Source organism: Anthonomus grandis, chromosome 2 (genome assembly GCF_022605725.1).
Source record: "Anthonomus grandis grandis chromosome 2, icAntGran1.3, whole genome shotgun sequence".
In the NCBI taxonomy this organism is placed as follows: domain Eukaryota; kingdom Metazoa; phylum Arthropoda; class Insecta; order Coleoptera; family Curculionidae; genus Anthonomus; species Anthonomus grandis.
The window spans coordinates 19900502-19913828 of NC_065547.1; positions in this window are offsets into that span (position 1 = coordinate 19900502).

Sequence of the window (13327 nt, forward strand, 5' to 3'; positions counted from 1 at the left end):
TCTGTAAGGTAAATGGGATTCCATGTGACAGTCTTATTGATACAGGGTGTGCCGTAGTTACAATGCGTGTGACTACCGCAGAAAAATGTGGAATTACATGGAAACCTTGTAGTGTAAAAATTACTGGCTATGGTGGTGGAACTGCTTTTGCTGTTGGTACGGCAGAGGTAGACATTGCAGTGGATTTAATACGCGTAACCGTACCTGTACTTATTGTGCCTGATGAAATACAGTATGTGTCTGTTATGATTGGTCAGACAGTGTTAAACCACAAAGATGTTGTTATGGTGGTAAAGGAAAAACAAATACGTTTGTTTAAATCGGATGTGCTGCCATTAAAAGATGTGGATCATCTTCCGCCGAGCAAAATTAAAATAGCAGTTAGGAAGAAAGTCACAACTCCATCGAATCACATTGGTCATGTGAGTTTTTGTGCTAAAGTTGGGGACAATACAGAACTCTTTGTTGATTTTCAACGGCGTATGATACCATCTATGGAATATTTCATTCCAAGTTGCATTGTCTCAACTGAATGTGGGCTGTTGCCAGTTTTTAATATGTCCGACCAAGACTTGACTTTTGAGGCCTCCCAAACCATTGCTAGAGGAGAGGTCTGTTTTCCTGTTGACACGTCCATAGAACAAGCGGTAAGAATACTTAAAGTTAGTTCAAACCAATGTCGAAAATTTAATTTAGCCGACATTAATTGTGATTTATATTTCAATGATGCTAATAAAAAAGAATTATTAGTATTATTGAATAAATACCGTCATTGTTTTGCCGAAAATGTAAATGAACTTGGTTGTATAAGGGGTGTAGAAATGAAAATTGTATTAACTGATGATCAGCCGGTAATGTACTGTCCTTATCATCTTGTGATGAGTGAAAGAGACTTAGTGCATGACCTTGTTGCAGATTTATTAAAAGTTGGTATTATTCAAGAGTCAAATTCCCCTAGCGTAAGAGGAATCTTATTAGTTAAAAAAAAGGATGGAACAAGCAGAATGTGTGTTGATTATCGGGCTTTAAACAGAAAAACCATTAAAGATTGCTATCCTCTTCCGCGCGTTGACGACCATTTATAGCGACTCAAAAATTGTGATTGTTTTACTACACTTGATATGGCTAGTGGTTATCATCAAATAACTGTGGGAAAAGAATCCATGGCTAAAACTACTTTCATCACGCCAGATGGCCACTATGAGTATAAAAGGACGGTTAAATGGAGGGGCCTTTGGGTTAGCTAATGCCCCATCTGTTTTTTAAAGAGCTGTTAACCAAATTTTAAGATCTCTACGTTTTTTTATTGCCCTTGCATATTTAGATGACATTTTGCTCCCATCAACAGACTTTACTTCCGATTTGAAGGCTCTTGAGACGATTTTGAAGTTGTTTGAAAATGTGGGTGTTAGATTACGGTTATCGAAGTGTTCTTTCTTTTAAAAAAATATTGAGTATTTGGATCACGAAATTAGCAAGGAAGGTGTACGTCCTGGAAACGCAAAAATTTTAGCAGTCAAGAGTTTTCCTGTTCCGAAAAATGTCCATGAAGTTCGACAATTTCTTGGACTATCCAGTTATTTCCGCAAATATGTAAAGAATTTCGCTCTTATTGTCCGACCACTTACACAGCTTACCAAAAAAAATACAGAGTTTTCTTGGGAAAATTAACAACAAAAAGCCTTTGATTGTCTTAAGGAAATTTTATGTACCAGACCTGCACTTGCCATTTATCACCCTAAATATGAAACTGAACTACATACTGACGCCTCAAAATATGGAATTGCTGGGATTTTACTTCAGAAGCAACCAGACGACAAATTAAAACCGGTTTTATACTTTAGTAAACAAAATAGCAAAGAGCTTTTTTTCCTTGATTTTTGGCGACACCGATTACATATCTTGTAAAATCTGTCATTTCAGGAGGGGTCATTTCCATCGGCTCTGAAGAACTCTCTTGTTGTCCTTATCTATAAAGGAGGCGATAAGCATTTGATATCCAATTATCGAGGAATTTCACTCTTATCGGTGTTTTCGAAAGTTTTTGAAAAGTGTTTCTCTAAACGTTTGGAGTCTTTTCTACTCAAAGAACATTTTTTTAGTAAATACCAGTTTAGTTTCAGGACGGGTTGCTCTACACAAGATGCAATTTTGTCCCTATATTCATATGTTTTTTCTAAATGGAATTAATCAATAAATGTGTAAGCCTATTTTTTTATTTAAAAAGGGCGTTTGATGTAATAAATATTAACCTAATGTTGGATAGATTTAATGACTGTTGTATGCGTGGTCTTGCCCATAAATGGATTAAATCCTACCTGACCGGTAGATATCAAAAAACGATATTAAAGAATGGAAATGTTTCAGTTGCACCTGAGTCCCTACGAGTTGTTAGTGGTGTCCCACAGGGTAGCATTCTGGGGCCACTGTTCTTTGTTATATTTTTTGATAGCATCTTGGACGAATTTCCTGGCAACCATATAGCTGCGTTTGCAGATGATGTTGTTATGTCAACGTCGAGTGGTGACTTAGAAGAACTATCTCGAGGTTCAACCGGGGTGGTTGACCGAATGATAAGTATCAGTAGCAGGAACAGCCTAGGGCTTAATGAGTCAAAGACTGAATTGATATTTTTTAGTCTTACCGATTTGAATAAAAGCTTGCTTGTTAAAATGAATAAAACAACCATAGAACAAAATAAGGTTGTCAAGTGCTTAGGAATATTAATCGATGAATATCTTAGTTGGACTTATCATGTAGATCTGGTTTTTAAGAAATTATCAATTTATGCCTATGTGATCTGGCAGGCTTAATAAATTATTGTATATTATGTATATCATTTTAAGTAATTTTTTTCAGGAAAATTAAATAATAAATGTATGTAAGAAAAACATTGTTTTATTTCCATTTGTCCAATTGGTGTCGTACACTATTGTTAGTACACTGTCGTAGATTATTGCAGTAAATTAACTCATTTAGATATGTAAAATAAAGCTGAAAGATTGTCAGATTAAATAAAATTTGATTTACCGCCTTAATTTGGCCACGCCTTTCTGCCATTTTGATTGGTCCAATTAGGCACGTCAAACTGTCAAGTTAGTTACAAGAGTTTCCGTTGCCAAGCAAGAGGACGCTAGCTGATTTGTCAGAAGATATTTGTGTTTTGTGTCCTCGGTGCTTTATGTATCCTCCCTCGGTATTAATAAATAGTATATAAACCGACAACTATCGAGTTTTGTTAAAAGAACCCAACAGAACAGTTACTTACTCGTTGATCCGTAAGTACAGTGCGATACCAATACAATTTGTGTTGCTCATTTTCAAGAACTGGTTCCGGCTTATAGTTATAATATGGTACTTTCTATAGGCTATCAAAAATTCAAAACGAAATTGTAGAATTAATGCCTTCCAAACTAAAAAATAATATTTTAAATATGGTACGCAATTCCAAACATTATTCAATAACTATGAACTGTATCCCAGATACAAGTCACACTCACACAGAGCAAATGAGCCTTGTTTTTCGTTATGTGGTGTTAAACCAAGATTGTAAAAAAGTTCAGATACAAGAGAGTTTTTTAGCTTTTAGCCCAATATTCGATTCTACAGGAAAAGGACTATATAATTTTGTAGTTGAAATTTTTCAAAATTTAAATTCAGATACATGAGAGGTCAAGGGTATGATAACGGTACCAATATGTGTGAAAACCATATTGGCTTACAAAAACATATACTGTACGTTAATCCTAGAGCTTTTTTTGGGCCATGCGCTGCACATAGCTTAAATTTAGCAGTAAATGATGCTGCTAAAGTATCAAATGAAACAGTAAACTTTTTTAATATAGTACAAGAACAAGAACTACGTTTTTTTCTTCCTTCACAAAAAGATGGGATAATATTAAAAAAAATTTACCTGCATTAAATTTAAAACCCCTAAGTAATACTAGATCACAGACTTATTAAGACTAGGGGCCACTCGAGCAAATCATGAACTGATGGCGGGCCGGCCGCCAGAAGTACAGGTAAATAAAGACAATAAAAATTGATAATAATTTATTAAAATTGAAGAAGGATTTCTTAATTTGAAGCATGGCACTGCATAGTGCTTACAATTTTTTTATATTTGTCCCAAATTTAGTTGTAGCAACACATAAAACTGCTTCCAAACTTTCATTTGCAAGGCGGTTTCGATTTTTTGTTTTATTATTATTTAGTATTGAAAAAGTTTGTTCACGTATATAGGCAGAACCAAATAAGCTGGCCCATTTTAGAGCGTTTATGCGCAACTCTTTGCACATATTTTTATCAATGCAGCGGTAAAAGTTCAGCAAGTCTCCTTCGTTGAATTTGTAGCGTAAATCATAGTCGTTTTGAATCTCGATAATTTCTAACTGCATTGACTCTGGCGCATTTTCAACTAAAATTGTGAAAGGATTGCTGAATATGTCCAATCAGGATTTTTAAGTTCTGGAAATCCCTTTGCTTTTCCGCCAGATATATTCCAATTTCTTCTATTAAATTTAGAGATCGTTCCCATGTCAATCCACGATTTAGCCACCTTACTTCTGTATAATACAGTAAATCACCGTATTCGCTTTCGATGTAACCAAGGAATTGTTTGAATTGTCTGTGATTGAGTCCTCGTGATTTTATGAAATTCACAGTCGAAACTACCACTTTCATGATATTTTGAAATTCCATTTTTTTAGAACAGAGGTCTTCTTGGTGTATAATGCAGTGATACTTGAGATCTTCAGCGTTTATGTTTTCTTCTTGCAGATGCTTTTTCAGCAAAATAACTAGCCCGGAATTGACACCATTCTTCTAAGACTTCAAAACCTTGAGTAACACCTCGCATGAATATGAGAAGTTGAGCTGTTGAACTAATATCGGTGATTCGTCGAGTGCTAATGAAAAAAATTTAATGATCTTAGTTTTTTCAATTAATTGTTCTGCAATATTGCCCGATAAAGACATAATTCATCTTTGGATAGTCATACGATTCAGTTGAATTTTCTCAAACTTTTTTGCTGCTTCTGGACACATTTTCTTAGCGGCAATTTCTAAGCATTCTTTTATAAAATTGTCCATCATTGAAGGGGCGACTTCGCTTTGCTACCATTCGAGAAATTTCATAACTAACTTCTTTAGCTGTTTCTGAATTGGTTTTGAAAACTTTGCTTGTTGACCAATAAGCTCCCGTTTTAAAGACAACATTTTTTGCTTTCTTAACATTTCTTGCCTGTAAACTTGGTAAAAGAAGGATGCTGCGTTTCATAGTGCCTTTTTACATTATATTCCTTTGCAATCGCAACAGAATTCTTGCAAATTAAACAAGCGACTTTGTTATTCGACCATACAAAAAAGTATTTCTCAGTCCAAATTTCTTGAAACTGCTGATTTTCATCTTTAACCTTTTTTACTAGGTTCTGGCTTCTCCATGTTGCATGTTGTTCTAATTTTGGGAGGATTAACACAGGACCTAAAAACCATTACAGTACCTACTTAAATTACCCATCCTTTTTTAATTTATCAAAAATAATTGTTTAAATAGTATTTCTCAGAAATTTTTATATTTTAATACAGATTTTATATCTGAAATAATGACGCAGTTATTACAGTTAGAGAAATTCTGAAAAAAAATAGTACATTATTTGTTTTATTTTAATATTTGGCCAACATTAAAGCTAAATTTGATAAAAATCAATTAAATAGGTAGAGAAACACTTATTAATAACAGAGTTTTACTAATGATTTCACAATTCAATTATACACTGCAACAAGAAATCTACATTGATTGTGGATCAAAATATATGACACCGGCTAGTCGAGTTAAAATCTACACTAGAACTATTGCCTCCCCAAAACACTATTTATTAAACTGCACTTATTCTCAATCACTTATTACTTCGCATTGTATTTTCGCGCTTATTTCTTTCTGTTGACACTTCACTCAAATTAAAACCGAACTGTCGGTCGATCTCCGCACTGATTTCCTCCGGACTAGCTAGAGCAAATCAGGTCGCTGCGTTTAGCGTGGCTTTTATACCGCGCATACGACTCTGGAAACTCCGAGTATCTACCTACAGGTTCGTTTTCGGTAAGACTGCTGGCTGTCGCGTCTGCCCGCTGCCGTCTAGCAGTCGCGGCTGGCACAGTTATGCACACATTTAATGAAACAGTTATGTACACAATTATGCCACCCTATATATAATATTTGCTTATGTATATGCTTACTCAGTTATATTGTATTTCATGCTTTATTTGCATTATTTAGTCTATATAATCACTTGTAATATTAAGTTAAGGTAATCTTCGTTCTTGCTTAGAGTACACTGTATCGCGGCTTGTCAAAATAAAAGTTTTTTAAAACGTTATTAACGTGACAGAAAACATAACTGGCGCAGTCGGTAGGATCAGGGCAGTTTTCGATTGAGATTTTCACGTCATCGAGACGATCAATCGTAAAAACGTGAGTTTTAACTCTTCGGTCCTGATACGAACGTGGAAGCTGAGATCAAACCTTATCAGAATCGCTCTGAGACGAGAGATCAGTGGAAACACCATTTGGCAGCACGTACACAGCACCTTAGCAACACGGGGATTCATCTGATTGGAAAAAGGTAAGTGCCAATTTCCTTTCAAACCCTTTTCCTTACTTTGGATTGAGCGAGTGGAAAGTTAGTTTTAAGATTATTGTTATTTTAAAATTTTTATTGAAACATATATTTGAAAAACTTATTTTGAATTTATCTTTATCAATTGAATATTATTGAAATTACCATTGAACTTTCTTTTGAGCAAATCCTATCGGAATATACTCTCTCTTTATCGTAAAGGAAGAAAGATTTAAATAATTTAGTAGTAAAATTAATTTTAGAATTAAGTTTATGTTATTTAATTAATAACATTATTTTTATTTTACTCTATGAGTGAACCAAACGTTGACGCATTAGCTGAAGAATTTTTCAGAACTCTCAAATTACAACAACAAAATTTGCACTTAGAAACAATCACCGAACAATCTGAGTTATCTAATACAATGACTACTACAAGATCAAATTCTATAAATTACACTCTTTTAAAAATGTATGTTGATACAATTCACCCTTACAATGGTGATTCTAATACCCTTAACAATTTCATTTCTGCCGCAGATTTTCTATTTGAAACATATGATAACCAAGAAGATCCTATTTTAAAAAATTACCTTATTAGAACTATTAGAATGAAATTAATTGACCGTGCACTAATATTAGTAGGTTGCCGTATGGAATTATTATCCTGGGCACATATTAGAACTGCTTTATTAGATTGTTTTGGCGATAAGCGTAGTATAGAATGCCTTGAACAAGATTTGTTTGTAGCTATCCCAAATAAGAATGAACAACCGTTAGATTTTGCAAAAAGACTACAAGTATTGCGTAGTGCTTTAGCTCAAAAAATTAATAGTTTTGATGATAATATTATGACAGCTGAAACAAAACTTATTCATCTTAGACAATACGATACTATATGTTTAAGAACATTTATAAGAGGATTAAACAACCCCTTACAAAGTATTATCCGATTAAAAAACCCAGATTGCATAGAAACCGCAATGACAATGATATCAGAGGAAGAAAACTTCCATTATACACAAAATTTATACAAACCATTTATACCAATAAACCATAACAAACAACCAACATTAATGCACAAACCACCAGCATATTCACAGAATAACTCGCAACACAAAAATCATAATAATAATATACAATATTCAAATCAAAATAATTTTAGAACCCCAAATAATAATTTTTATCAACAACATAACTATAGACAGAATTTTATTCCACCTAGTTATCAGAAATTCAATCAAAATTCAAATTTCCCACGAGCTCCAGTTCCAATACAACCTAGGCTAATGCCTCAGAGACCTCTTCCAACCAATCGACAAGTTTTCGGTACCCCAAAGAATGTTTTCAAACCCACAGGTCGAACACCCCTTGATAAACCTGAGCCAATGTCAACCAGAACATCTTACACAATGCCAACAAATTCTAACATTCACCCCAATAATCATTTTAAGCCATCTGGCCCAAGAAATTTCATTTCGCAAGAACTTTTCCAAATGGAAAATAAAAATCTAGAAGAAAATGTCACAACCAATTACCACCCCAGTGAAGATAATGATGATTATTATGGAAATAATACTGAAAATCCTTATCAGTTAAATTCTTACCAAACAAATAGAAATGACCCCTGTACATCAACAGATTACAACGATTTTGAATATGAACCAGAATATTCTTATGATGAGAATACATTCCCTATTCCAGACCAACAAATAGAAAATGAAAATTTTCCTATTACCAACCCTTCGAAAACCCTAACATAACATATGAAGTAAATACACAAGTCACTAATAGCCTCCCTTATATCGAAATTCAAAACCCACCAATTAAACTGTTAATAGATACTGGCTGTTATCCATCAATATTACGACCCTCCATAGCTGAAAAATATTTTCCTGACAAAATCTATCAATCTTCATCCATATTAAAAACCGGAGTTGGAGAAAAAGAAGTTCTCTACAAAGCCAATATTCCAGCTTTTGCAGAACTGCAAACAAACGATTCGATTGATTTTATACTCTATGATTTTCATAACTATTATGACGGTATTTTAGGCCTTCGAGAATTAACTAAATTTATGTTTAACATTGACCTATATCATAAAAGGCTGATAAAGTCAGACGGTATTACAACCTTGTCATTCAGATATCGCGAGCCTGACTCAACATTTAAAATCACGGTCAACGCCCACGAAATTCTAAGCACAAAGGTACCCGTGACAACACATGATACTATTGACATAATTATACCTGAAGGAACAATAAATGACTCTTTATATATACCAGAAACGCTCTGCACAGCAGAAAATGGTTTTGCACGTGTTGATATTCAGAATAACACAGATGAAAATATTACTGTTGAATTAATGAGTCCAATTGACTGTAAAATTTTACCAGATTATCATAAAGATAATTTCGAATTCTTTCACTTAGACAATTTAATTAATTCAAACCCAGAAATATCCCATAATAATTACACTACATTTAATAAGAATCTCGATATTACCCAATTTATAAGACATGATCATCTTAATAAAAAGGAAAAATCAAAATTTTTTAAATTAATCAGAGAATTCTCAGACATTTTTCATAAAGAAACTGAAAAACTATCATTTACAAACAAAATCAAACACGGAATTAAAACACATGATGAAATCCCAATACACTCAAAATCATACAGATACCCTTTCATACACAAGGAAGAATTCGACTATGAAGTCCAATACAAAAAAGGAACCCAGAATACAAATGCTGATGCTCTATCCAGAATAGAGATTAACATGATAGAAAATGATTCTATACTTGGAAGCCCTGGAGACATCACTGAAGAAATTGATCAATAAATTGCAAATGAAAACGCTACTTTAGATGATTTAGACCAATTACCAGATCTATTTAACCCTGCTTTAGATCTAGAACCAAAATCGAATAAAATCAAAATTCTTTCTGATATACAAATATTACCCCCTCGTGACCAACGTCCACAAAATGGAGATACAATTCACTCAGCAATAGATGACCCAATATTAAATATACCTATAACAGAAAATTGTTTAAATACTTACAATCATCAAGTTCTAATTACCCACAATACAAATAAACAATATTGTGCCTTTAAAACAAAACATTTTGAGAACAAAATTAGATATCACTTAACTTTGACTAGCAACTATGTAAACGAAATCGTATACTTTTTCCGAGAATATATCGATCCTAAAGTTGTAAAGTTGTACACTGCATGTATATTCAACAATCTGAAATTGACAATTTAGGAAATAAAATAGGAGTAATCTTATCCAAAACATTTAAACATAACTCTTACAAATTAGTAATCTCCAATATATTCTTAAACGATATAGTAAATGTAGAAATGCAAATGAATTTAATAAAAAACCATCACGAGAAAACTTGCCACCGAGGTATTAATGAATGTATGATGTCACTGAAAAAATTATATTACTGGCCCAATATGAAATTAGACCTCACACAGTATATAAACAATTGTGACATATGTCAACAAGCCAAGTATGACCGCCATCCTCCAAAAATAGAATTTTCATTAACACCTACACCTCGAGAACCTCTAGAATCCATCCACATGGACACTTTCCAAATTTCTAACGTAAAATTCCTAACAATAATAGATGTTTTTTCACGTTACGCCCAAGCTTACCCCTTAGAACCTAGTTGCAACGCAATTACAGTTCTAGATAATTTAGCAATTTTTATAAGTCATCATGGACTACCTCATCAGATTACCTGTGATAATGGCACAGAATTTAAAACTTCCCTATTAATTGATTTTTGTAAACTTCACAAAATAAAAATTCATTTCACTACTACCGGAAATTCAAATAGCAATAGTCCTATTGAAAGAGTCCATTCAACCTTAATTGATCACATTAGAGTTTTAAAACTTAAATTCCCAAATGCGACAATGAAACAACTAATGATTTATGCGATTACAGGTTACAACCTCTCTGTACATAGTGTTACTAAACAAAAACCCTTTGATGTCTTAAATGGACGTCCAAACGCTTTAGACCCTTTTGACCTTACAGATGAGATCATATTAAATAAATATGTTAACGATCGTAAAGACCGATTGAAAATTATCTATGACGAAATCTATAATCAATCTCTTAATACTAAATTACGTTTTAATGAAAAACAAAATAAAAATAGAGAAGCCCCTATAGATATTCCATCAGGATCAAAAATCTATGTAACAGATAAATCCGCTTCGAGAACTAAAGATAAAGCGCGTAAGAAAATAGAATACGTTCAAGAAGATATCGGTAATAAAATCATTACTAAAAACAAGAAAGTTGTACTTAAATCTATGATACAAAAACCTAAAAAACACTTTCTTTTCCCTAGAAATAATGAACCTCCTGACACTTCAGAAGAGCTTCGCAGTTCTCCTACAAGTATTATCGACAACAGTGATAGCGACTAATCCTATCATAACCCCAATCAAATCCCCTTTATTCCCATTTCACTTAGGAAATGCGAGAATTATTGAAAGTAAACATACTTTCCTCCATTATGTAGAAATTAAACCATTAGTTATAGAACTTACTAAACTAGAAGATAATTTTAGAATTTTAATTGCTGCTTGTAATAAAACAAATATTATTAACGCTTTGCTTTTACATCATATTAACACATTAGATATGCTTAAACATGCTAGCTACTTTATTAATGAAATTAAAACTAAACTTAATAATATTAAACCACATAGCCGTGAAAAACGAGGCTTAGTAAATATATTAGGTAAAACGTCAAAATGGCTTTTTGGTACATTAGACTCCGATGATGGAGAAAGATATGACAAAGCAATTGAAGAATTACGCTATAGTCAAAATACATATAAAAAAGAAATAAATATGCAAATGTCATTAACAAAAGATTTAATTAACAGTTACAATAACACCATACATACTTTAAGTAAAAATCAGAACTCTTTAAAAAATCATGTTGACCTTTTCAAAAAGCAAATGAATAAAACAATTAATGATCTTTCTATATATTTAAAACTTCAAAATACTATAAGTCAATTAATTATAAATTGCCAGAGTTTTATTACTTTCCTAGATAATTTAGAAGATGCGATAATGTTTGCTAAACTCAATACCTTACATAGTACCGTAGTTTCAGCTATCCAATTAGAACAAATAATTTTAAATTTAACTACCCTTTATGGTGAGGAAAGACTAATATCATTTAGCGACTTAAATTATTATTATCAATTAACAGGACTTCAAGTAAGTTTTTCAAATGATAAAACAATTTTTGCTATTCATTTTCCTATATTTATAAAAGAAACTTTCGAACTTTTCCACCTGTTTGCTATTCCAACAAACCAAACCATTATAATTCCCAAACTTCCTTACCTTATAATTGGCACTGATCTTCACCAATATCAAGAAGAGGCCTGCCCATTGATTGAAGACCTATACGTCTGTCAAAATGCCCTAGGACCCCAAGTGGATGACTGTACTACGTCCCTCATAAGAAAAGCAGAAAATCTAAACTGCAAGCTGCTTAAAGTTAACGTCACTACCCCTATTATCCATCCCATAAATCAGCAATATGTTCTAGCTATTCCTGCTAGCACCAAAATAAAAGCACAACAAACGTGCCAAAACAAGCAAATATTCTTTATTGATACACCTAGTTTAATAGAAATACCATATAAATGCGGTATAAGCTTACTAGGATCACAATTCTGGAATCAAGAGGATATCCTGAGATCCAACCCTTTTCATCTACCGGATGTAACATTTAATGACTTGGAAATGCAGCTGCCAAAGGAAACAATCCAACTAGATTCAATCGACTTCAACCACATCAGATCGTTAGCAGAACGCTCCAATATCTTGAAACCCCTTCCAGAGGAAGAAGAAAGAATTCACCCTGCAGCCTGGAGCTTTAGTATAACTTTTGGAACCATACTAGCCATATGCTGTATATTCTTCACTATCTACACACTCATCCAAAAGAAAAGGTCTAATGAAGAGGAACTAGAACTTCAAGACAAAGAAGAAGCTGAAGAAAAAGATGCTACCCCTGGTACCTCGAAAAACAACACACCATCCCTGTTGTTTTCGACTTAGGCGGGAGGAGTTATGTACACAATTATGCCACCCTATATATAATATTTGCTTATGTATATGCTTACTCAGTTATATTGTATTTCATGCTTTATTTGCATTATTTAGTCTATATAATCACTTGTAATATTAAGTTAAGGTAATCTTCGTTCTTGCTTAGAGTACACTGTATCGCGGCTTGTCAAAATAAAAGTTTTTTAAAACGTTATTAACGTGACAGAAAACATAACTAAACCAATGCAAGAGTTTTTATTTAAACGCTCGGCCGTTGCGTCTCGATATTCGGCAGTAGACTACCGCATCATGACTGCTTTGACACCAGTCGAGACGCGTCCGCGAAGGACTACTTCGTGTTTTTTGTATTTTGATTTCTAATAAATAATAATTAGTTGTTGCTTTTAATACAAAGTAAAACATTATCCAATGAATAAGATGAAATGTTGATTGAAGAGGTTAGTAAATATCCACAACTATATGACCACGGAAATAAGGATTTTAGGAATATAGATATTCGAGAAAATATTTGGAAGAACGTAAGTATACATACATCAATAATAATATAATAACTACTTATTGATATGCTGCATAGTCTTGA